The sequence below is a fragment of the Tupaia chinensis genome, unplaced genomic scaffold (genome assembly GCF_000334495.1).
Source record: "Tupaia chinensis unplaced genomic scaffold, TupChi_1.0 Scaffold146828_1, whole genome shotgun sequence".
In the NCBI taxonomy this organism is placed as follows: Eukaryota; Metazoa; Chordata; class Mammalia; order Scandentia; family Tupaiidae; genus Tupaia; species Tupaia belangeri.
In genome coordinates this window covers 217,367-240,176 of record NW_006206682.1, presented here as the reverse complement: position 1 = coordinate 240,176, position 22,810 = coordinate 217,367, and positions in this window count along the sequence as shown.

The window sequence follows — 22,810 nt, the reverse complement described above, 5'->3', positions numbered from 1 at the left end:
GCTCAGCCCTCAATGAGGTCCTAGCAGAAAGTCCAGGAGAACTACAGACAGCTCTCATCCCGATGGAGACCTCACTCTACAGCTTTCTCATTTTTGCCCCAGGTTTGACCACGTACGTGGGTAGGGGCTCTCTGGAGTGCTGGAAGCACATGAGCCAGGGTCTTGTACTGCCACTTGCTTATGTTGAACAAGTTACATAAACTCTCAGAAAGCTCCATTTTCTCACCTGGCAATGGCAATGATAATACCGCCTTCATGGGAATATTACGAGTATCAAACGGAATGAATCTGAAGCCCTGAGGCCAGCTCCCAGCACTCAGGCCATGGCAGGGAATCCAGCTGTAACCTTTGAGATGTGTGCATCTGTCTCCTATGTCCTTCCCTCCCACTCTCCCTCTCTTACCCACTGGCACAGCCTGGCAGCTCGGCTGGACTGCACTTTCCCTGCTTTCCTACTAGACTGCAGCTGTCTGATATCCAGGACAGTCTTGCTTATAGAATATTTGTAAAACCAAGCAGTGGGCAGAGCAGAAGGTACACAGGACTTTGAGCCCCAAATCTCCATGTCATTGGTCAGGCAGTATAACTGATTTCCAAATTTGGGATAGGAGTTAAGCCACAGAATTTTTGTGAAAATTAATGAGAGGTTGTGTGAAAGCTTTTTCTGAGATTCTTCTTCTTTTCTTCATTCTTAATGGTTACTGGCTGGTTTCCCAATGTTGCTGAGGTGTCATTGTTGTTGCTGGTGCTCTACCCAGGAACGTAGGTGTGAAGGTGAACGACTCCATCACATACCAACAGCCTCAGGCCTGCTCTGTCCACGAGGTAGCCACCAGCCGCATGTGGCTATATAGAATTAAATGAAAAGTTTACTTCCTCAGCCACACCAGGCTCTTTTCAACGGCTCATATCTCTGTATGGCCAGTGGCTACCATGTTGTTCAGCACCAAGGCAGAGCATTTCCATCATCAGCGAAGTTCTCTCAGATAGCCTTGGGGCAAAGTATGAGTCCCTACCCTCCAACTCTTCAAAGAGTTCCAGGAACCCTGCAGTGAATTTTGGGGATGTCTCAGAGTCCACAGAATATATATTTTAGGTTAGATCATCCCAAATATACCATCAAAATTTACTATGAATAAAGAAACAGGAACAAATACTATTGCGAACAGCTATTGAAGGTACAGAGACATTGATCCTGGAGAGCGTGCATTACTTCTTATGATGTATCCCCTTCCTGGGACGCCAGCAAGAATTTGGCATGGGGAGATCGTGTCATAGACAATAATTGAGTTTGAAACAGAGGTCATCTAGAAACCAGTATGGATCTGTTTTGGGGGAAAATATTGAGTCAACCAGCATAGCAGAGGCTGGTATGGGAGAGATGGTAGGTGGCCAGCTCTCAGAGAAATTATCAAAAGGGAATGAGAGAGACTCACTGCAGCCCCTTTGTCTAACTTTAGGATGCCAGAGGAACTGGGCAGTTATACTGGATTGCCATGGGCCTCCTTGAGGAAGAAAAGGCAGGCCTCCAGTCAGATGCAATAGCCATCTTTACTTGCCATGGGAAATGGGGGCTGAAGTGTCCCATGATGAGTGAGTGTCCTTCCTCCTCTCCTGGCAAGGATTTCCTTCTGCAGGGAGATGAGCACAAAACTGGGACAAACACATTGTAGTTTCACCCAGTTTCCCACTACAAAGCCCAGGTATAAAACAATGAATCTAATTTAAGTTCACTGTTTTTTTAAAATATATATTGCTATTATTATTATTATTACTATTTTATTTCATAGCTTGTGCTAGTTTTATTGTTAAAAAGATAATAGACTTTGGCAATCTTCTGTAATGTGGGACCAATATCTACCTACTAGTAATAGTCATAATTAATCTTAAGGATTAATTTGACATTTGATAAGCTCCAGCACTGAATATGGTGTGCACTAAACACTTACAAAACTGTTAGTTTGAATAATAAACATCATACATATTTATTAGTAGTAAATATTAATATCTCTTAGCAATATTCATAAATATTAATGGTTTTTAATATTTTACTAGTAATAGTAAGTTAAATCACTGATAGAATGCATTTATAATAATAAATTACATTAATTAATGATAAAACAATTTAACGATGCTATTAAGTGTCCATTGAAATATTATTAGTATTTTGTTCATTCCACAAATCTCTATTGAGTATCCACTTGTTGTCTGGCTCAGTTCTAAGACCTGGGATAACAGGTAATAAGACAATTCCTTTCACCTCAGGAGGCTTTTAGGAAAGTGAGGGGAGACTGCCTAGTAAGATAATTATAGATGGTGAAACATGCTAGTAAGAGTGATTGATGGAAGAGGGGCACATCGCAGGATATTTCCTTAGCATGGCCAAGAAAGTCCTCTATGAGGAGGCCTTGGGCGTCTCTATGATGACAAGCGATGAAATGCTCTGAGGTGCTATCTGTTAAAATTCTTTAGACAAATAGTGGGCAACCTGATTAAAATAATTTAAATTAAAAAATATTTATTGTCTCACATGGCAACAAGTCCAGAGGCAGGAAGGTTCTAGGTTGTCTAACTCAGGACTTGACCACAATAAGAACCCAGATTCTCCCATCTTCCTGACCACCTTCTGGTCATTAGCCTGGTCCTCACACTGCGTCCCTCATGGCAGGCAGTCACAGTTCTGAGCATCACCTCTGAAACAGTCAGAAGAAGGTGGGAGCATTTCCAGAAGTGTCCCCAGCACATTTCCTCTTCTATTTTGGTGGTCACACTGGGCCACACACCTACCCTTAAGATCATGAGCAAGAGAACGAAATCACTCTGGCTGTCTAGCTTCTTCTATAAATGAGTAGCTAGAGAATATTTTAGGGTTTGCACGTCAAGAGGCATACTTACATAATAAGACAGGAAACATATTTTCACAAAGTTTTAATGATAAAATTTAAAATAGAATACTAATTGAATATAATTTTTAAATTATCAGACTAATGAGAGAATGAATTTTATTTTTGGTGGGGGGTAGGATAATATTTTGCTTAGTTGGGTGAATAAAATTTTGTTTACTTGAGAGTCATAGTTAATGTTCTTTTGGAAGGAAATAACGTTTTTGTTTATTTGGGAGTGAAAGTCATTTTCCTGTCATCAAAATAGATTGCAAATGTTCATTTGTTAATGCTGATTTGTTATGAGGTTTTACATATTTCACCCTTGAAATGCCTTCATACAGAGAGGTGGTACATGCGGTTTCAAAAACGCTCTCATGTGGTAGCCTTGCCATTGCGCTTTGTAGTATGCCACTACTCAATTCTGCTTGTGTAGTGCGACAGCAGCCAGACAAAAAGTAAGGGAATGGGCATAATTGTGTTGCAGTAAAACTTCATTTATAAACACTAATGTTTTCAGTTCCTATAATGTTCACACATAAAATATTATTTTTAAAAGCTATTGGGAATGTAGTTTGCACACTCCTGCTCTAGACTACTCTGGATTTCCCCTGAGTTAGGAGGTGAAGGGACCCTGCCTGCAAGAATCAGGGTGAAAACAGCATTGGAGTAGGCACCGAGCAGTGTCTGCTTCAAGGGAGAACTCGCTGGGCTGAGGGAACAGGAAGTGCAAAGTTCCTGAGGCAGTGAAAACCTGGAATGTACGCTTCTCAGCCGGGAGCGGGGAAGAGGAGAGGAAGAGGTGACTGGGATGAGGGTGGGGAGGGGAAGATGAATTCTGGAACACAGTGTGAGGAGCTCCATTGACTTCTTCTTAGTAAAGCAACGGTAACTGGTGAAAATTATGAAAAAGAAAAAAAAAACACACTTAAATTCTCTTAAAATTGTACTAAGGGCACACAGAAAATAAAAAAGCATATATTGGGCCAACCAGTGGCATGGTGTTTAAAGCAGCTGGATCCTACATGGCCAATTGTGTGGTTTGAGTTCTAGACTCAATGACATGAAAAACATGCCAGGTATGTGTACAAGTTTGCCCAAAATCCTAAAAGGAGAAGTGAAGGAGAAGGGATTGAAGTGTGATGGTCACTACGGGGGCGGGGGGGTGCTTTCTCACCACCACCACCACCTCCTCAGTAATCCTTGGTAAGCATATATGCCCTCTAGTAAAAACAAAAAGCAAACAAAACCTATATATTTTTTTAAAAAATAACTATCTTGTGAGAATCTGTGGCATTTGAGATTTGAGTCATACTCTCTTCTTCTTTGCTCCAGCTCCATGCTACAAAGGCTAAAATAAAAATACAGATGAATATTGACAAAATGCCGGGATTCCTTTCCTCTCTCCAGTTCCCCCTCACATGGTAGGTGTGCTACTCTGGGTGCAGCATGCTGAGTGCCTTTGCCTGCTTGCTTGTGGAGTAGAATTTCCATGCTAGGACAGATAATCTTTTTTTTTTTTTTTTGGGGAGAGGTTTTTGCCATAGGGCGCATGTGCTCTCCAGACAGACAGAGAGACAGAAAGCAAGAAATCACCCCCCAGGGGGGATGGCCACACTGCAATCCCTTCTCCACTAGCACAGATAATCCGAGAAGACCAGAGCCCACTACTCTAGCCCAGGGCCCAGCTCATAGGTCAGGATGTCATTCTGAGAGTCGTGAATTACTGTCCCCAACTTGGGGAAAAGGATTCAGATCTCAGATTTTGTCCACAAGAAAGGATGGGTCATAAAAAGACAGTTAGGGATTCTCTACAAAGACATTGGCTTTATTTGGAAAGAATACGAGTTAGTTAAAGTTTAGGGATGATATGTATTTATTTTTAAAAGATTATTTAACTAACTTTATTTCCTTCTTTCTTTCTTTCTTTCTTTCTTTTTTCTTTCTTTCTTTCTTTCTTTCTTCTTTCCTTCTTTCTTTCTTTCTTTCTTTCTTTCTTTCTTTCTTTCTTTCTTTCTTTCTTTCTTCTTTCTTTCTTTCTTTCTTTCTTTCTTTCTCTCTTTCTCTCTTTCTCTCTTTCTCTCTCTTTCTTTCTTTCTTTCTTTCTTTCTTTCTTTCTTTCTTTCTTTCTTTCTTTCTTTCTTTCTTTCTTTCTTTCTTATTGACCAGAAAGGGAGGGAGAGAGGGAGGGAGGGAGAGACAGAGAGAGACAGAGAGAGAGAGAGATAGCAAGCTGCCAGGTTTGGGACTTGAACCACAGTGAGCCATGCGGGAGTCCAAAGTCCTCAACCATCATGCTACCTGCCGGCCCCAAGGATGCTATATTTCATAAGCCCCCTGTGTCTCTTCGTGTCTAATCACTCTTAGCCTCTTTGTGATGTGGAGCTTTTTGACTTTATCCTACTTACTGTTCATCGAGCATCTTGGATATGTAGATTCATGTTTCTCATCCATTTCAGGAAATTTTCAGCCATTATTTCTTCAAGTAGTTTTGTCTGTCTTTTTTTCTCTCTCTCTTCTCTGGAACCTCTAAGATGCATATGTGTAGATAAATTAAACTTTACGAAAATTTAAAATTTGGGGGGGGCACAGCAGATTGTGTAGCAGTTACATTACTGGACTCCCATGTGGACAACTGCAGTTCCTGGACCTGGTGGCTTGAAAATTATGCCAGACATGTGCATGTGTGTCTAAGCTCTCGAGAGGAGAATTGAGAAGAAGGGATTGCAGCATAGCCATTCCCCCCCCCCCGGGGGGTAATTTCTCATTTTCCCTCTCACTGGCTCTGTCTCTGTCTCTCTCTCCCCAGTGATCACATGTGCCCTAAGAAAAAAACCTCTAAAAGTGTTTTCTTTAATTTTGTGTCAAAGGGTACCATCAAGAAAATAAAAAGATGACTTATAATGAGAGAAAAATAGATTTAAATCACATACCTGATAAAAGACTTGTATTTAGAACACATAAAGAACTTTTATAACTTAATAATGAAAGATAAATAACTCAAAATATGGAGAAAGTATCTGAATAGACATTTTTCTAAAGAAAGTATTAGTGAATGACTAAAATACACATGGAAAAAAATGTTCAACACCATTAGTTATCACAAGTATAAAACAAAACCATGATATCCACTAGGTTGGCTATAACTGACAAATTGTAGGTGGCACTGTGAAGAAATTAGGACCTTCATACACTGTTGGGAATATAAAATGGTGCAGCCACTTTGGAAAACAGCCTGGTGGTTCTTCAAAAGATTAAGTATAGAGCTACCATATGACCCAGTAATTCTAGTCCTGGGTGGATACTCAAGAGAAATAAAAAAATATATGTCCACACAAAAATTTGTTTATAAATTTTCATAGCAGCATTATTAATAATAGTCAAAAAGTGGAAACAACCCAAATGTTCATCAACTAATGAATGGATAAACAAAATAGTGTATCTATGCAATACAATATTATTCAGCCATATAAATGATGTTTCTTTCGATTCATACTATTGTACATGGTGGCTAAACTTTGAACACATTATGCTAAGTGAAAGAAGCCAGTCATAAAGGACCACATATTGTATGATTTCATTTGTACTAAATGTCTACAACAGGAAAATCTATAAAGACAGAAAATAGATTAGTAGTTGTCAGAGGCTGTGATGTTAGGAGAAATGGAGAACGACCGCTGATAGGTATGGGGTTTCATTTTAGGATGATGGAAATACATTAAAATTGATTGTGGTAATGGCTACATGGTGAGCATACTAAAAATGATTAAATTGTATTCTTATAATGCAAATTGTATAGCATGTGAATTATATCTCAGTAACTCTGGTATAAAAAAATATAAAGGAAGAGACTGGAAATGTGGGCAGAGAGAGGCCAGCTAGATCTTGTAGGATCTTGCAGGCCTCATGAGGAGTTTGGTTTTACTTCAGGTGAATGGAAAGACATTGGAGGTTTTGGAGCAGAAAGTGATATAATTTGATTTATATTGTTAAATTATATTGTTAAAATATCACTTATTACTCCTTGCTTATAGTAAGAATATGATTCCCCTTGTTGCTATTCTCTTGACTCTGCGGTTTAGGTGGACTAAATTCATCAAATGCCGGCACTGTACCTTCCAGTACACCAATGCTCATAAAGCACTCATGTATTCAAGGTCAAGTTATAAGGAGACCCTGGACAAGGGGCAGTCAGGCCCTCCACCTGCTTGCTGTGATGGTAACCTAGGATGGCTACACCATCTGCTGGTTAGCCATACTGCAGCTGCATAAGCCATGCAAGAAAATCACATGATGGGACATCTTTTCAGGATCCTAGTCAACCTGACCTTTGCCATTTGCCCCTTTTTTGGACCTTGATCATGGAAGAGAGACACTCTGTTATCCCATAAACCATTCCCAAGTCTGCATAGTGGTCTTACTTCTCAGGACTAGGTTTTCCCCATAGTCTCCTGTAGGTCCTCAAAGACTCCTAGGTCCTCAATAATGAATATAGCAGTAATTCTCAAAATGAATGGGTACTTCCAAAGAAACATTTTTTCTGTGCGTGTGTAAATGGAGTCTCCAACAGTTTTTATATGTGCGTTCTGGCAGCTACCAGCAAGGAAGGAAGCAAACTTCGCCTTTTGCAGTTAACTTGTCTCATTATATCATTTGTTGGCAGCCTCGGATGACATTTGTTCTGGGAACTAGCCATATGTTTTTGAAAAGATAAGGACACTTTCTACAGATGTATTGATGGCAATGAGATCTCAGCATGAGAAGCCAGGGTTGTTATAGTGAAACCTAGCATCAAAAGTTTAGGCCAGAGGTTGGCTACTTAAATGCCTCAGGGCTAGAACGATAATGTAACAGGGTCTCACTCGTTTCTATTAAGGCACAGGGAACTGTGCTACCTGAGAGGTTATGGCTCAAATGTATTTAAGTGAAAAACTTGCAGGTACTGTATTAATGAAATTTAAGCCCATAACTGGGCCCATTGGCCTCCAATATATAAGCCATTGGAAGGGTTAGCTGAATCACTCTTAACCTTGAGATTCGTTTTTGGAATGCTAACGTGCCCAAGTCTACTCAGAAGTTTCCTTAGAAAGGATTTTTTTTGTAGATTTTGACTTACATTTTTATTGCAGACAAGAACCTTTCCTGATGTCTACAGGGATCTCTAGGTGGTGACGGCCCATGATGATGGTGAGATTCTTGTGTTTTCCATGCACTAGGCACTGATCTAAGTGCTTTATATTATTTTATATATCCTTACTTCTTTGGTTTTTAATTAAATTAATTAATTAGTTAATTTTTTGAGAGATTTTTGCTACGGGGCACATGTGCTTACTAGAGAGACAGAAAGGGAGAAATCACCCCCCATGGGGGGATGACCACACTGCAATCCTTTAGTCACCTTTCAGGATTTGGGGCACACATGCATATGTTACCAGTGTGAGTTTTAAGCCACTGAATTTGGGACTTGAACCGTGTTTGACTACATGGGAGTCCAGTGATATAACCATTACACCATCTGCTGGTCCCATGTTTTTATTTTTATAAAAACTTTAGCCAGAGGGCACATGTGCTCAACACAGAGACACAGAAAGAAAGAGGAGAAGAAGAAAGCACCTCTCCCAGTGGGGCAAAATTGTACTGCAATCCCTTCTCCATTTCTGTATCCTATTAGGATATTGGTCATGCATGTACACATGCACAGTGCGATTTTCAAGCTACTGGGGCCAGGATTCAAATCATGCACTCAGCTGTGTGGGATCCAGTTTTCTCAGCCACCAGTCACAGAATTGGCTCTGCTTACTTCTTTTAATCCTCCTGAAATAAATACTTCTAGAGCTTTGTATTTAACCAAGGTGGTAACTGCAAGTCAGAGAGTTTAAGTAACTTATACTAAAATCACCTGCTCTTATAGCTAGATTTTGAAATCTTACAAGGAAAACAATCATTATTTAACAAAATATTTGGTCCTTTGATATTAACTTCTTTATTGGGTTTTAGAAAGTATCCTAAGTATTTACATGAATTTCAGTTTAAATACTACATATGTGTTTATGGATCATGAACATTTATTGAGACATGTTTTTAAAGATTGTAAGAATGGTAAGAAATAAAGTAAGTAGCTGAAGAGGGGATGCTATCACTAGAACTTTTCTTTCTTTCTTTCTTTCTTTCTTTCTTTCTTTCTTTCTTTCTTTCTTTCTTTCTTTCTTTCTTTCTTTCTTTCTTTCTTTCTTATTGACCAGAAAGGGAGGGAGAGAGGGAGGGAGGGAGAGACAGAGAGAGACAGAGAGAGAGAGAGATAGCAAGCTGCCAGGTTTGGGACTTGAACCACAGTGAGCCATGCGGGAGTCCAAAGTCCTCAACCATCATGCTACCTGCCGGCCCCAAGGATGCTATATTTCATAAGCCCCCTGTGTCTCTTCGTGTCTAATCACTCTTAGCCTCTTTGTGATGTGGAGCTTTTTGACTTTATCCTACTTACTGTTCATCGAGCATCTTGGATATGTAGATTCATGTTTCTCATCCATTTCAGGAAATTTTCAGCCATTATTTCTTCAAGTAGTTTTGTCTGTCTTTTTTTCTCTCTCTCTTCTCTGGAACCTCTAAGATGCATATGTGTAGATAAATTAAACTTTACGAAAATTTAAAATTTGGGGGGGGCACAGCAGATTGTGTAGCAGTTACATTACTGGACTCCCATGTGGACAACTGCAGTTCCTGGACCTGGTGGCTTGAAAATTATGCCAGACATGTGCATGTGTGTCTAAGCTCTCGAGAGGAGAATTGAGAAGAAGGGATTGCAGCATAGCCATTCCCCCCCCCCCGGGGGGTAATTTCTCATTTTCCCTCTCACTGGCTCTGTCTCTGTCTCTCTCTCCCCAGTGATCACATGTGCCCTAAGAAAAAAACCTCTAAAAGTGTTTTCTTTAATTTTGTGTCAAAGGGTACCATCAAGAAAATAAAAAGATGACTTATAATGAGAGAAAAATAGATTTAAATCACATACCTGATAAAAGACTTGTATTTAGAACACATAAAGAACTTTTATAACTTAATAATGAAAGATAAATAACTCAAAATATGGAGAAAGTATCTGAATAGACATTTTTCTAAAGAAAGTATTAGTGAATGACTAAAATACACATGGAAAAAAATGTTCAACACCATTAGTTATCACAAGTATAAAACAAAACCATGATATCCACTAGGTTGGCTATAACTGACAAATTGTAGGTGGCACTGTGAAGAAATTAGGACCTTCATACACTGTTGGGAATATAAAATGGTGCAGCCACTTTGGAAAACAGCCTGGTGGTTCTTCAAAAGATTAAGTATAGAGCTACCATATGACCCAGTAATTCTAGTCCTGGGTGGATACTCAAGAGAAATAAAAAAATATATGTCCACACAAAAATTTGTTTATAAATTTTCATAGCAGCATTATTAATAATAGTCAAAAAGTGGAAACAACCCAAATGTTCATCAACTAATGAATGGATAAACAAAATAGTGTATCTATGCAATACAATATTATTCAGCCATATAAATGATGTTTCTTTCGATTCATACTATTGTACATGGTGGCTAAACTTTGAACACATTATGCTAAGTGAAAGAAGCCAGTCATAAAGGACCACATATTGTATGATTTCATTTGTACTAAATGTCTACAACAGGAAAATCTATAAAGACAGAAAATAGATTAGTAGTTGTCAGAGGCTGTGATGTTAGGAGAAATGGAGAACGACCGCTGATAGGTATGGGGTTTCATTTTAGGATGATGGAAATACATTAAAATTGATTGTGGTAATGGCTACATGGTGAGCATACTAAAAATGATTAAATTGTATTCTTATAATGCAAATTGTATAGCATGTGAATTATATCTCAGTAACTCTGGTATAAAAAAATATAAAGGAAGAGACTGGAAATGTGGGCAGAGAGAGGCCAGCTAGATCTTGTAGGATCTTGCAGGCCTCATGAGGAGTTTGGTTTTACTTCAGGTGAATGGAAAGACATTGGAGGTTTTGGAGCAGAAAGTGATATAATTTGATTTATATTGTTAAATTATATTGTTAAAATATCACTTATTACTCCTTGCTTATAGTAAGAATATGATTCCCCTTGTTGCTATTCTCTTGACTCTGCGGTTTAGGTGGACTAAATTCATCAAATGCCGGCACTGTACCTTCCAGTACACCAATGCTCATAAAGCACTCATGTATTCAAGGTCAAGTTATAAGGAGACCCTGGACAAGGGGCAGTCAGGCCCTCCACCTGCTTGCTGTGATGGTAACCTAGGATGGCTACACCATCTGCTGGTTAGCCATACTGCAGCTGCATAAGCCATGCAAGAAAATCACATGATGGGACATCTTTTCAGGATCCTAGTCAACCTGACCTTTGCCATTTGCCCCTTTTTTGGACCTTGATCATGGAAGAGAGACACTCTGTTATCCCATAAACCATTCCCAAGTCTGCATAGTGGTCTTACTTCTCAGGACTAGGTTTTCCCCATAGTCTCCTGTAGGTCCTCAAAGACTCCTAGGTCCTCAATAATGAATATAGCAGTAATTCTCAAAATGAATGGGTACTTCCAAAGAAACATTTTTTCTGTGCGTGTGTAAATGGAGTCTCCAACAGTTTTTATATGTGCGTTCTGGCAGCTACCAGCAAGGAAGGAAGCAAACTTCGCCTTTTGCAGTTAACTTGTCTCATTATATCATTTGTTGGCAGCCTCGGATGACATTTGTTCTGGGAACTAGCCATATGTTTTTGAAAAGATAAGGACACTTTCTACAGATGTATTGATGGCAATGAGATCTCAGCATGAGAAGCCAGGGTTGTTATAGTGAAACCTAGCATCAAAAGTTTAGGCCAGAGGTTGGCTACTTAAATGCCTCAGGGCTAGAACGATAATGTAACAGGGTCTCACTCGTTTCTATTAAGGCACAGGGAACTGTGCTACCTGAGAGGTTATGGCTCAAATGTATTTAAGTGAAAAACTTGCAGGTACTGTATTAATGAAATTTAAGCCCATAACTGGGCCCATTGGCCTCCAATATATAAGCCATTGGAAGGGTTAGCTGAATCACTCTTAACCTTGAGATTCGTTTTTGGAATGCTAACGTGCCCAAGTCTACTCAGAAGTTTCCTTAGAAAGGATTTTTTTTGTAGATTTTGACTTACATTTTTATTGCAGACAAGAACCTTTCCTGATGTCTACAGGGATCTCTAGGTGGTGACGGCCCATGATGATGGTGAGATTCTTGTGTTTTCCATGCACTAGGCACTGATCTAAGTGCTTTATATTATTTTATATATCCTTACTTCTTTGGTTTTTAATTAAATTAATTAATTAGTTAATTTTTTGAGAGATTTTTGCTACGGGGCACATGTGCTTACTAGAGAGACAGAAAGGGAGAAATCACCCCCCATGGGGGGATGACCACACTGCAATCCTTTAGTCACCTTTCAGGATTTGGGGCACACATGCATATGTTACCAGTGTGAGTTTTAAGCCACTGAATTTGGGACTTGAACCGTGTTTGACTACATGGGAGTCCAGTGATATAACCATTACACCATCTGCTGGTCCCATGTTTTTATTTTTATAAAAACTTTAGCCAGAGGGCACATGTGCTCAACACAGAGACACAGAAAGAAAGAGGAGAAGAAGAAAGCACCTCTCCCAGTGGGGCAAAATTGTACTGCAATCCCTTCTCCATTTCTGTATCCTATTAGGATATTGGTCATGCATGTACACATGCACAGTGCGATTTTCAAGCTACTGGGGCCAGGATTCAAATCATGCACTCAGCTGTGTGGGATCCAGTTTTCTCAGCCACCAGTCACAGAATTGGCTCTGCTTACTTCTTTTAATCCTCCTGAAATAAATACTTCTAGAGCTTTGTATTTAACCAAGGTGGTAACTGCAAGTCAGAGAGTTTAAGTAACTTATACTAAAATCACCTGCTCTTATAGCTAGATTTTGAAATCTTACAAGGAAAACAATCATTATTTAACAAAATATTTGGTCCTTTGATATTAACTTCTTTATTGGGTTTTAGAAAGTATCCTAAGTATTTACATGAATTTCAGTTTAAATACTACATATGTGTTTATGGATCATGAACATTTATTGAGACATGTTTTTAAAGATTGTAAGAATGGTAAGAAATAAAGTAAGTAGCTGAAGAGGGGATGCTATCACTAGAACTAAACCTGAACCTTCAAGATATTAGTCTAAAACAGGGGTAAGCAACCTGTCATATGTGATGCAAACCCGGGTTGCTGCCTGGTTTTTATTTTTGTTTTATTTCTAGATTTATTTATTTATTTGCCATAGGGTATGTTCACTGGCCAGAGAGAGAGAGAAAAAATGAGAAATTATTCCCTAGGGGGATGTCTATGCCACAGTCCCTTCTCTTCCATTCTCCTCTCACAACTTTGGGGATGCATGCACACGTGACTGGCATATTTTTTAAGTTGCTGGGTCCAGGACTCAAACTGTGGAGTTGGCCATGGGGGATCCAATGCTGGTCCAGCACCAGCAGGTGGCATGGTGATTATAAAATTTCCACAAATTGTATAATCTTTCCTGCTGTGTTTCCCCAGGTTTTGGTGATGAAGCAAACAACTAGGGCTTTAATGAAATTCCTATATTGCTTCATGAAGTGGATAGAGATCTTCTTTAAAAAAAAAAAAGAAAAGAAAAGAAAAGAAAAAAAGAAAACTAGCTAAGTGAACCAGTATTTAAAAGAGCCAAACTGCATGCCCAGGTCACAGAGCAGTTTGGGGGAAACAGAAGGATGATATCAGTGATCACAAACCAACTCTCCTTCATTGAGTGCTTAATCACTGTTCTCGCTGCTTCACATACGTCACCTCTGGGTATCCTTGTAATCCCCTTCTAGGTAACTTTTACTGGTACCCTCTTTTATAGATGAGGAAACTGGGGCCTCAAATGAGTAGGTTGCCGAAGACCACACAACATTGTGCTGATCTCAAAGGCTGCATGTATATATTCATGACTATATGTTATCATGGCATCTTACATGAGATCTTTGGCTTAAGGCCCTCCTCAGGGTAGTGTTGGAGCAGGAAACAACAGGTGTGTCTGCTGTGAAAATAGTAGTAGTCTCTGTGGCTACATAGAAAAAAGAAATAGATGTGGAGAGACTCCAGACTGAGGGCCACCTGCCGATGCCAGCGTCTCTGGTGGACCATGGGTACCTGAATTGCTCCCGACCTGCTGGGTACAGGTGGCCAGCAGAGCTTGCCAAACCAGTTCCCTCTGCCCTGTCTGTTGACCACCAGGTGAGGACAGTCTCCATCACTTGGACCTTGGAGCCAGATCCTGAAGCCAAGCCAACTCCACCCAGTTTGCTGATCCCCAAGTGAACACAGTTTCCATCAGCAGGACCTTGGAAGCAGATTTCCAGCTGGAACCTGGTCCTCCAGGTGGTCCTCATACAAACAAATGCTTGAAAAACCACTGGGTGGATGCTGAAAAGAGTAGTTTTGCCCAGAGAAAATCAAGTAAACACAGACTGGTCTCTGTGGCCAGGGAGAGGCTGAGTCCTGCAGCCAGGCCGTCTTTTTGAAAATGGGAGTGTGGTGAGTGGTCAAACTTTGATTTCAAAGTAGAGGATGGGTATGTTGGGAAGGAGGAAAGGAGAAGACAGCTGGGTCGTGTCTCTTTGTTCCTCCTCGGTTGTGACTCATCTAGTCCGAGTGCTGCTCTTTGTAGTAAGCTGCATATGGCCACCCTCACACCCTCCAAAGCTGTTCATGCCCTAATTCTCAAAACAGAAAGATTATGCTACCTACATGGCAAGAGGGATTTTTGCAGATGTGATTAAGATTACGGAACTTAAAATGGGGAGAGTACCCAATTACCTTGGATTATTTGGCCATACCCATCTCATCAGATAAACCCTTAATGGCAGAAAACCTTTCTTGGTGACATTTACGAGAGAAGCCACCAAGTGAGAGTCAGGAGAAATTTAAAGCAGGGGAGGGACTCGCCTTGTGGTTCCTGGCTTTTAGATGGGAGGGGTAAGCTCAAAATCGGGTGTTCTCTTAGCAGTTGGGATCCACCCTCAGCTGACAGACAGCAAGCAAAAAGGGTCCCTGGTTAGAATTACACAGAAATAAATCCTGCCCACAACTTGAACAAGGAAGAAAGCAGATTTCTCTCTGGAGCCTCCAAAACCAAACGTAGTCTGCACACACCATTCAGCTTTGACCTCCTAGAACCACGTTGTGCCTCTGACCTTCATAGCGACAGTACTGCTAGAGAAGGGATTTGTGTTGTTTCTAGCCATTGAGTTTGTGGAAACTTGTAATGGCGACAGTAGCTAATCCAGCTTATGAATGAAAATATGCTGGTTAGTAGCTGGTCAGACAGTGGTCTAGGTTGGAGATGTTGGAGGAGGAAGAAAATAGAAGGATGGCTTCATTTTGAGCGCCTGGTGAATAACAGGAATTATACACTTCCTTGTTATCTAATCTCGTGAGATATCAGAAGCCTTGAGACATGTTCCCTATGATCGAATATTTACCTATACCCTAAAAGGGGAAATAGGAAGGCAACTGAACGTGCTATGGTCAAGGGGGAGTTTTCCTGGGTTTGCTCTCAAAATTCTTGGGAGAGAGAGAAAGCCCTGCCAGACCAGCGAGTGGTGTAGTACAGGAGCTTTCTACTTGTTGGCTTCAATAGTGCCAGACTGGGCTTGGGGAGTGGACTGTTTGTGCCCTGTGGACTGTGGTACAGTTCAGCAAATGCCTCTCACAAGGTGTGGTTCGAGCCACTCAGGGGCTGAGTGCACTGCCTGCGTGCGCAGATGTTCTGCAGCAGTGCCCGAGGCAGGGAGGGCGGGAGCAGTGGGCATAGGCCACTTGCCTGTGCCTTCCCAGCCCTGTCCTCTTCCCCTTTCTAGTCCTCTTAAGTTATTTTAAAAACCTCTGCCTTTGTTTTTTCTCTGCCCTGTGTTTATTATGCTGTGCTGCTTTCCCAAGAAGAGGAATAAATGTATTGTTTAATTTATGAGGATATAATACTATAATAGTATATTCCTTTGCCAGAAATGTATTCTTAAGTATTACCTTGGTCTGTACTTTAATTGAATTGGATAGAGACAGCACATTGCAATTGTTAAGGTTAACGACCCAATGATTTACAAGACAAGGCACATTTACTGGCAAATAGATTTTAGTAATTGTTCCGCTCCACAGTGAGAATAATGGTTTGTGCATTGATTCGCAGTGTCCTGGAGTCGGGGCTTACCCAGAAAAGACAGGGCCCCAGGTCTTGTGGAGGGTATGGAGGAGGCTGCCTAGGATCAATAAAATTAGCAGAACCCCATAAGCTCTTCTTGCTAAGAGTAATTTTGCTCAGGAAAGCCTCCAGGTGCCCTCAGCTGGAGTGAGTTATGTTTTCAAGACAAAGATAGCCCACAGGTGCTGCAGGTGCCAGAATTAAAAACACACAAACAATCCACAAAACGAATGGAGGTTTTCTCCAACTTTAATGAGTTACAATTGACAAGTAAAAGTTGTATGTATTTAGGGTGTACAGCGGGATGTTTTGATATATATGTATGCACTATGAAATACATACCACAATCAAGCTAGTGAACATAGCCATCATGTCATACCTACCACCACTGGTGTGTGGGGAGAACACTTGAGATCCACTCTCTTGGCAAATTGCAGGTGTACAGTGCATTATTATTAACTACAGCCCCATGCTGTACATGAGGTCTCCAGGGCTAATTCTTCTTACAATGGAAAGTTTGTACTCTGACCATTATCTCCTTCCTCCACCCCCAGCCCCTGGTAACCACCATTCTGCTCTCTGTTAATACTGCTAAGTTTCTGCACGTGAACGAGATCATGAAGGATTTGTCTTTCTCTGGATTATTTCACTTTACATAATATCCTCTAGGTTCATCCGGGTTATTACAAAGGGCAGATTTTGCAGGGCAGAACAGTGTTCTGTTATGTATATGGGTCATATTTTCTTTATCCATTTGTTGATGGACCCTTACATTGTCTCCTTAGCTCAGCTATTGTGAATAATGCTGCAGTGTACGTGCAACTACAAATATCAATACAGATTTATTTTCTAAGATGACCTATATCTGATACCTAGACATTTCTGTTGGAGGACTCAGTTTGGCATTTTTTTTGTTGGAGAGGTTTTTGCTACAGGGCGTGTGCACTCACCAGAAAGGCAGAGAGAGAGAGAAATAGAAAGCAAGAAATTGCTCCCCAGGGGGGATGGCCATGCTGCAATCCCTTCTCCTCCATTCTCCTCTTGTGATCTTGGGCATGCTTGCACGTAACGCCCAGTGTTATTTTAAGCCACCAAGTATGAGACTCAAATAGCGGTTGACTACATGGGAGTCCAGTGACATAGCCATTACGCCAACTGCTGGTCCCGACATTTTGATATCTTTAAAAACAAAACTTAAAATCATGTTTGAGCCCAGGATATAGGTCCAGTTGTCAGGTTGGTTAAATTGTTTTCTTGGTGTTCTTGCCTCAACATGGGTTGAAAGCCACAGAATCATCTGTGAAACCTGGCTCTTCCAAACACAGCTAATAAGACTGTACCTTTTTATAGCTTAAGAAATAGAACATGACCCATGCCCTCTCTTCCCACCGAATCCCTCTCCATTCAGGCTGCCCCGCTTCCTGGCAGTGAGAAGGCCTTCTGAATTTGGTGTGGTCTTTCCCTTTGTAGAGATTTGTATCTCTTAAATTGTTCAGCTGTGTGTAGCACAGGTTCATTCTTCTTTAATAAGCTGTATGGATTTTTCTCATAAATGTACCACAGCTGCTTTTACCACTCTATAGTTGGTAGAAACTTGGGTCATTTCCAGGTTTTGCTGTCACAAATCTGATGTTCTAAGTGTTGACATGCGTGTCTTGTGTAACATACTGATAGCAGTCCTTTCAAGTGGATACCTAGGCGGGAGTTTACCAGTTCACAGGCTATCTGTGTGTTCAGTTTTACTGTCTTAATGCCAAATTGTTTTCTAAAGTGCTTGTATCAATCTTCCACTAGAAGCAAAGAGTTCCCACTACTCCATACCCTTGCCAATACTAGAGACTGTGACAGTTCTTATATTTTGCTAATCAAATAGTATAAAGCATATTTCATTGTAGCTTTAGGTTGTAACCAGTTTTGATTGCTCATAGGTTGAACACCTTCTCATGTTAGCTGCTTTTCTTCTATGGAAAGGTTTTTCATGACCTAATTTTTTTCTTATTGAGTTTTGTTTTTGTTATTTACTCACAGGAGCTCTTTATATAGTCTAGATCAGTGCTATCCAATGGAAATATAATGCAAGCTATGTATGTAGCAGTTCAGACTTTTCTAGTATGCCACATTAAAAACGTAAAGTTGGGACCAGCACATGGTGTAGTAGTTACGTCTCTGGACTCCCACATAGCCAACTGAGATTTGAGTCCTGGATCTGGTGGCTGGAAAAATCACACCAGGTGCATATGTGTACATACGCAAGATCTTGGGAGGAGAATAGAGAAGAGACTACAGCATGGGCATCCCCCCCCCCTCCCTGGGAGTGATTTCTCACTTTCTCTTTCTCTCGCACTGTATCTGTCTCTCTCTCCAGCAAGCACATGTGCCTACCCTATGGCAAAAAAATAAAAATAAACCTCTTTAAAAAATACCATACCATAAAATTGATAAGAATTAGAGAAGGGTGAGTACAGTATAATAAAATATTGATACAATATATTATAATTAAAATTATTACAGTATATCGTAATAATGGTTCCCTTTTATTGTTGGTTATAGCTGTGAATCTTTTAAGTTTTGACAGAGGGGGTGTGTGCTCATCAGAGATGCTAGATACAGAGAAAGTGAAAACGTTGGGACTTGTAGATGGTGTAATGGTTATGTTGCTGGACTTCCATGTAGTTGACTACAGTTTGAGTCCTGGACCTGGTGGCTTAAACATACTGGGCATGTGTCCCTGCGTGTCTAAAATCCCAACAGCAGAATGGACGAAAAGGGATTGTGGTATGGCCAACCCACGAGGGGTAATTTCTCCCTTTCTCTCTCTCTCTCTCTCTCTCTGGCAAGTGCATGTACCCTATCAAAAATCTCTGTGAAAGAAAGAGAGAAAGAAGGAAAGGTTACATCACAACCCCTCCTCCATTTCTATTTTCTGAATTCTGAGCATATACATACCTGGTACATTTTTCAGGGCGGGAGGTCTAGGGCTTGAACCACACCATCAGCCACGTGGGATCTAGCCACCTTAACCACCATGCCAGGGGCCCTAACCCATGAATCTCTTATTGTGACTCATTTATAAATTAATTTTTAGATATAAATTTGAAAATCAGCCATTTGTGGGGACCAGCAGATGGTGTAATGGTTACATCACTGGACTCCACGCACTCAACTACAGTTCAAGTCCTAGACCCAGTGACATGAACTCATGCCAGGTGTCCAAGATCCTAAGAGGAGAATGGAGGGAAAGGGATTGCAGTGTGACCATCCTCCCGAGGGGTGATTTCTCGCTTTATGTCTGTCTTTTTGTCTCTTTCTAGTGAGTGCACATGCCCTATAGAGAAAAACCTCTCTTAAAAAAAAAAAAAAAAAAAAAAAAAAAACAGTCATTTGTGTGAAAATCTTTTCATTGCCCTTCCATTTTTTTTTTTTTTTGAGAGATTTTCACTGTAGGGCGCGTGCGCTCTCCAGACAGACAGAGAGAGACATAGAGACAGAAAGCGAGAAATCACCCCCCAGGGGGGATGGTCACGCTGCAATCCCTTCTCCTCCATTCTCCTCTTGGGATCTTGGGCACGCACGCATACGCGCCCGGCGTGAGTTTTAAGCCACCGGGTCCGGGACGCGAACCGCGGTCGACTATGTGGGAGTCCAGCGACATAGCCATTACGCTAACTGCTGGTTCCCACATTGCCCTTCCATTTTGATGAGCAGGCTGTGTGAACTCAGATGAGGCATTCTTTGTCACTCTGGCTTCAATATAAAATTATCCATGAAGTCTTTGAAATCCAGTGTGTATTTTATACTCATGACAAATCTCAATCCATGCAAGCCACATTTTAATTGCTTGATGACTGTGGGTGGCTCATGGCTACAGCAGTGAACAGCATGGTCTAGAGGCTTCTCCCTTGACAACAGCATTTTCTCCCAACCCGTAGACTGTGGTTTCACTTTCCTCTATGGACTCTTTTTATATTCACATTCAAATATACATATATTTAAGTATTCATCTATTTCTCCCATGAGAAAGAGAGACAGAAAGAAAGACAGCACCCTCAAGAGAGTCTTGATGCCACAAACCACCCCTAGCATCAATCAGCCCAGATCATGGGCACCTGAATGTGTGGCGTACTCGGGGAATTTTTTCACACGCAGACCTGGAACCCTCCCCTGTGAATCAGCCTTGCTGAACCAGGAACGTAATTACACTTCATGGATCTTTTGTAGGTTTGTGGTTTTTTTTTTTTTTTTTTTTTGGTCATCTTGCTTGAGAAGCTGAGGTAATAAAATACTGTCTTTTATCTTTATTCACATTTGGATGCAGGCTTTTATACTTCCTGTTCACAGTGCACGTGTGCAGCACTTCACACTTTTCAAACTATTTTCACTCGTTTGGTCATATTTGGGTTGTTGAGCTTTGAGAAGCAAGTAAGCACGCACCTACTTAGAACTATCGGGCAATTTTTAGACTCTGTCTTCTCTTTTGTCTATCTGCATCTTTTCAAATAGCACACTTATTTACTGTAGCTTTAATGTAAGCCTTATGATCAGATAGGGCAAGTTCCACGGCTTGCTTATTTCTCAGAAGTTTCTTGGTATATTTGGAATATTTGGATCTTTGCATTCAGATATAAACTTTAAGATCAGCTAGTCTTAAAAAAAAGAAAAAAATTTGGCGGCCTTTCCATTGCCGTGGAGGAGCCATGTGAACTCACATGAGGCACTTTACCTCTCTGGCTTCTCTTCTCACCTGCAAGCCGGGAGTAGCATAGTTCTATTTGAACGGGATTGTTTTATAAATGATGTATATCAGGTCCTTCAGTGTCTGGCACACAGGGAATCTCCAAGTAAATGAGTAGTTTTATTACTCCTGCTAGCTGAGATGTGGGCACCCCATTGTGGAAAGTGCTAGAATCCTGGAACGAAGGCTGACTTTTAGTTACATGGGACCGCAGTACAGGAACTGCAGACTTATTACCACCCCATCCTCACATTTGGTTGCAGGCTTTTATGCTTACTGTTCACAGTGCACGTGCACAGAACATACTCTTCAAAATATTTTCACTCGTCTGGTCATATTTGGGTTGTTGAGCCTTGAGAAGCAAGTAAGCATGCACCTAATAAGAACTGTTTGGGAATGGAGTTTCAGCCAAGTTTTGGAAGCCCCATAAGGGCATTGGGGTGAGAGGCTATCAGTATAGAACACCTACCCATTCACCTAGATGCCACCCATCAGCCACAATGATAACATTTGAAGGTGAAGGTAAGGATAGGATTGTCAGACAAAATATAGAACATGCAATTAAATTCAAATCTCTGGTAAAAAGCATTTAAAAAATATATCTCAAATATACCATGGGATATATTTGTGCTATGAATTATTTATGAATTTGAAATGGAAGTTTAGGGTCATCTCTGTGGTGCAGAAGTGATGCGCTGCTCGAGAGAAGCTGGATCTCACACGGTAATGGCTGTTAAATACCTGACCCAGTTCACCGAGACATACTAGGCATGCACATCAGTGCCCAAGATCTGGGCAGAGGGGGAGTACAGTGTGACCAGACCCTGTGGAAGTCGCTTCGTCCTCTTTCTCTAAATGTTTACATACTCTTTCACAAATAAAGGGGGAGAGTGTCAAATTTAACTAGGCAGCCTGTGCTTTTGTTTGCAAACTCTTTCTAACTCTGGCAGCCTTAGGTAGAGGTCATTGCCGTTGCTTCTTCAAATTGGAATTGTGCTCTGGAATCTTACTGCACACACTGCCCTTAGAAAGCCTACATTCCAGTTCCTTCTTTTGGCAGGTGTGGAAATTTAAATCCACAGGCTCAGAGCGGTTGAAGGTAGACCTGGATAATTCCTTACTCTGCTAGTTTTGTCCTTTCTGGATGTGTAAAAATATAGAGTCAATTTTTGTCTTTATTGAGTGCTGGTTGAGTGTGGGTTACTTGGCAGCCCCTAGTTACCAGGCCTGCATCTGGTTACCCTGGGAGTTAAACCAGGTCTGAAATGCTCAAGATTCTAGGACATATTATTCTGGACTAGAGTCAAAGACCACAGGGCAAGCAGCCAGCCTTTAGAGGGCCTTTGCTGAAATGGCAGGCTTGTCAAAGCCTTCCGTTACTATAGTGATAGGGACCAGAGAAGCAGATGAAAGCATAGAAATCTTCAGATTAAAAAAGAATGAAAAGCGATGAAGGGAAAGGAAAGAGTAACTGAGGAAAGATATTGCCACTTCCTGGCATCTGGAGGAGTTGAGGGCATAAATGCAGAGAAGAAGAGAAGCTCCTTTGGGAGAGGTAAGTTGTATAACAAGACTTCATATCAGAATATTTTTCTTAAAATGAGGACTCTTAGCCTGAGAGAGGGCTCCCATGGGCCTCTTAGAATGACGAAGAGTCCCATCGCTGGAGTCATTTGAAACCAGAACTGAACAAAGCAATTGAAAGTGAACTGTAGGGAACACTCCCCTGGATATCTTTGGGGACGGACTCGGGAATCTGATAGGTCTCTTCCTTCCCTCAATACCTGTGAATCACTGGTTCATTTGAAAACATGATGGTTAAAACTCTCAGGGAACCAGGACTTGAGAATTTAATTGAAAGTAATTTTCATACAAGTGAAGCATGGTCTAGGAATTCATTGTGTGTACATAATT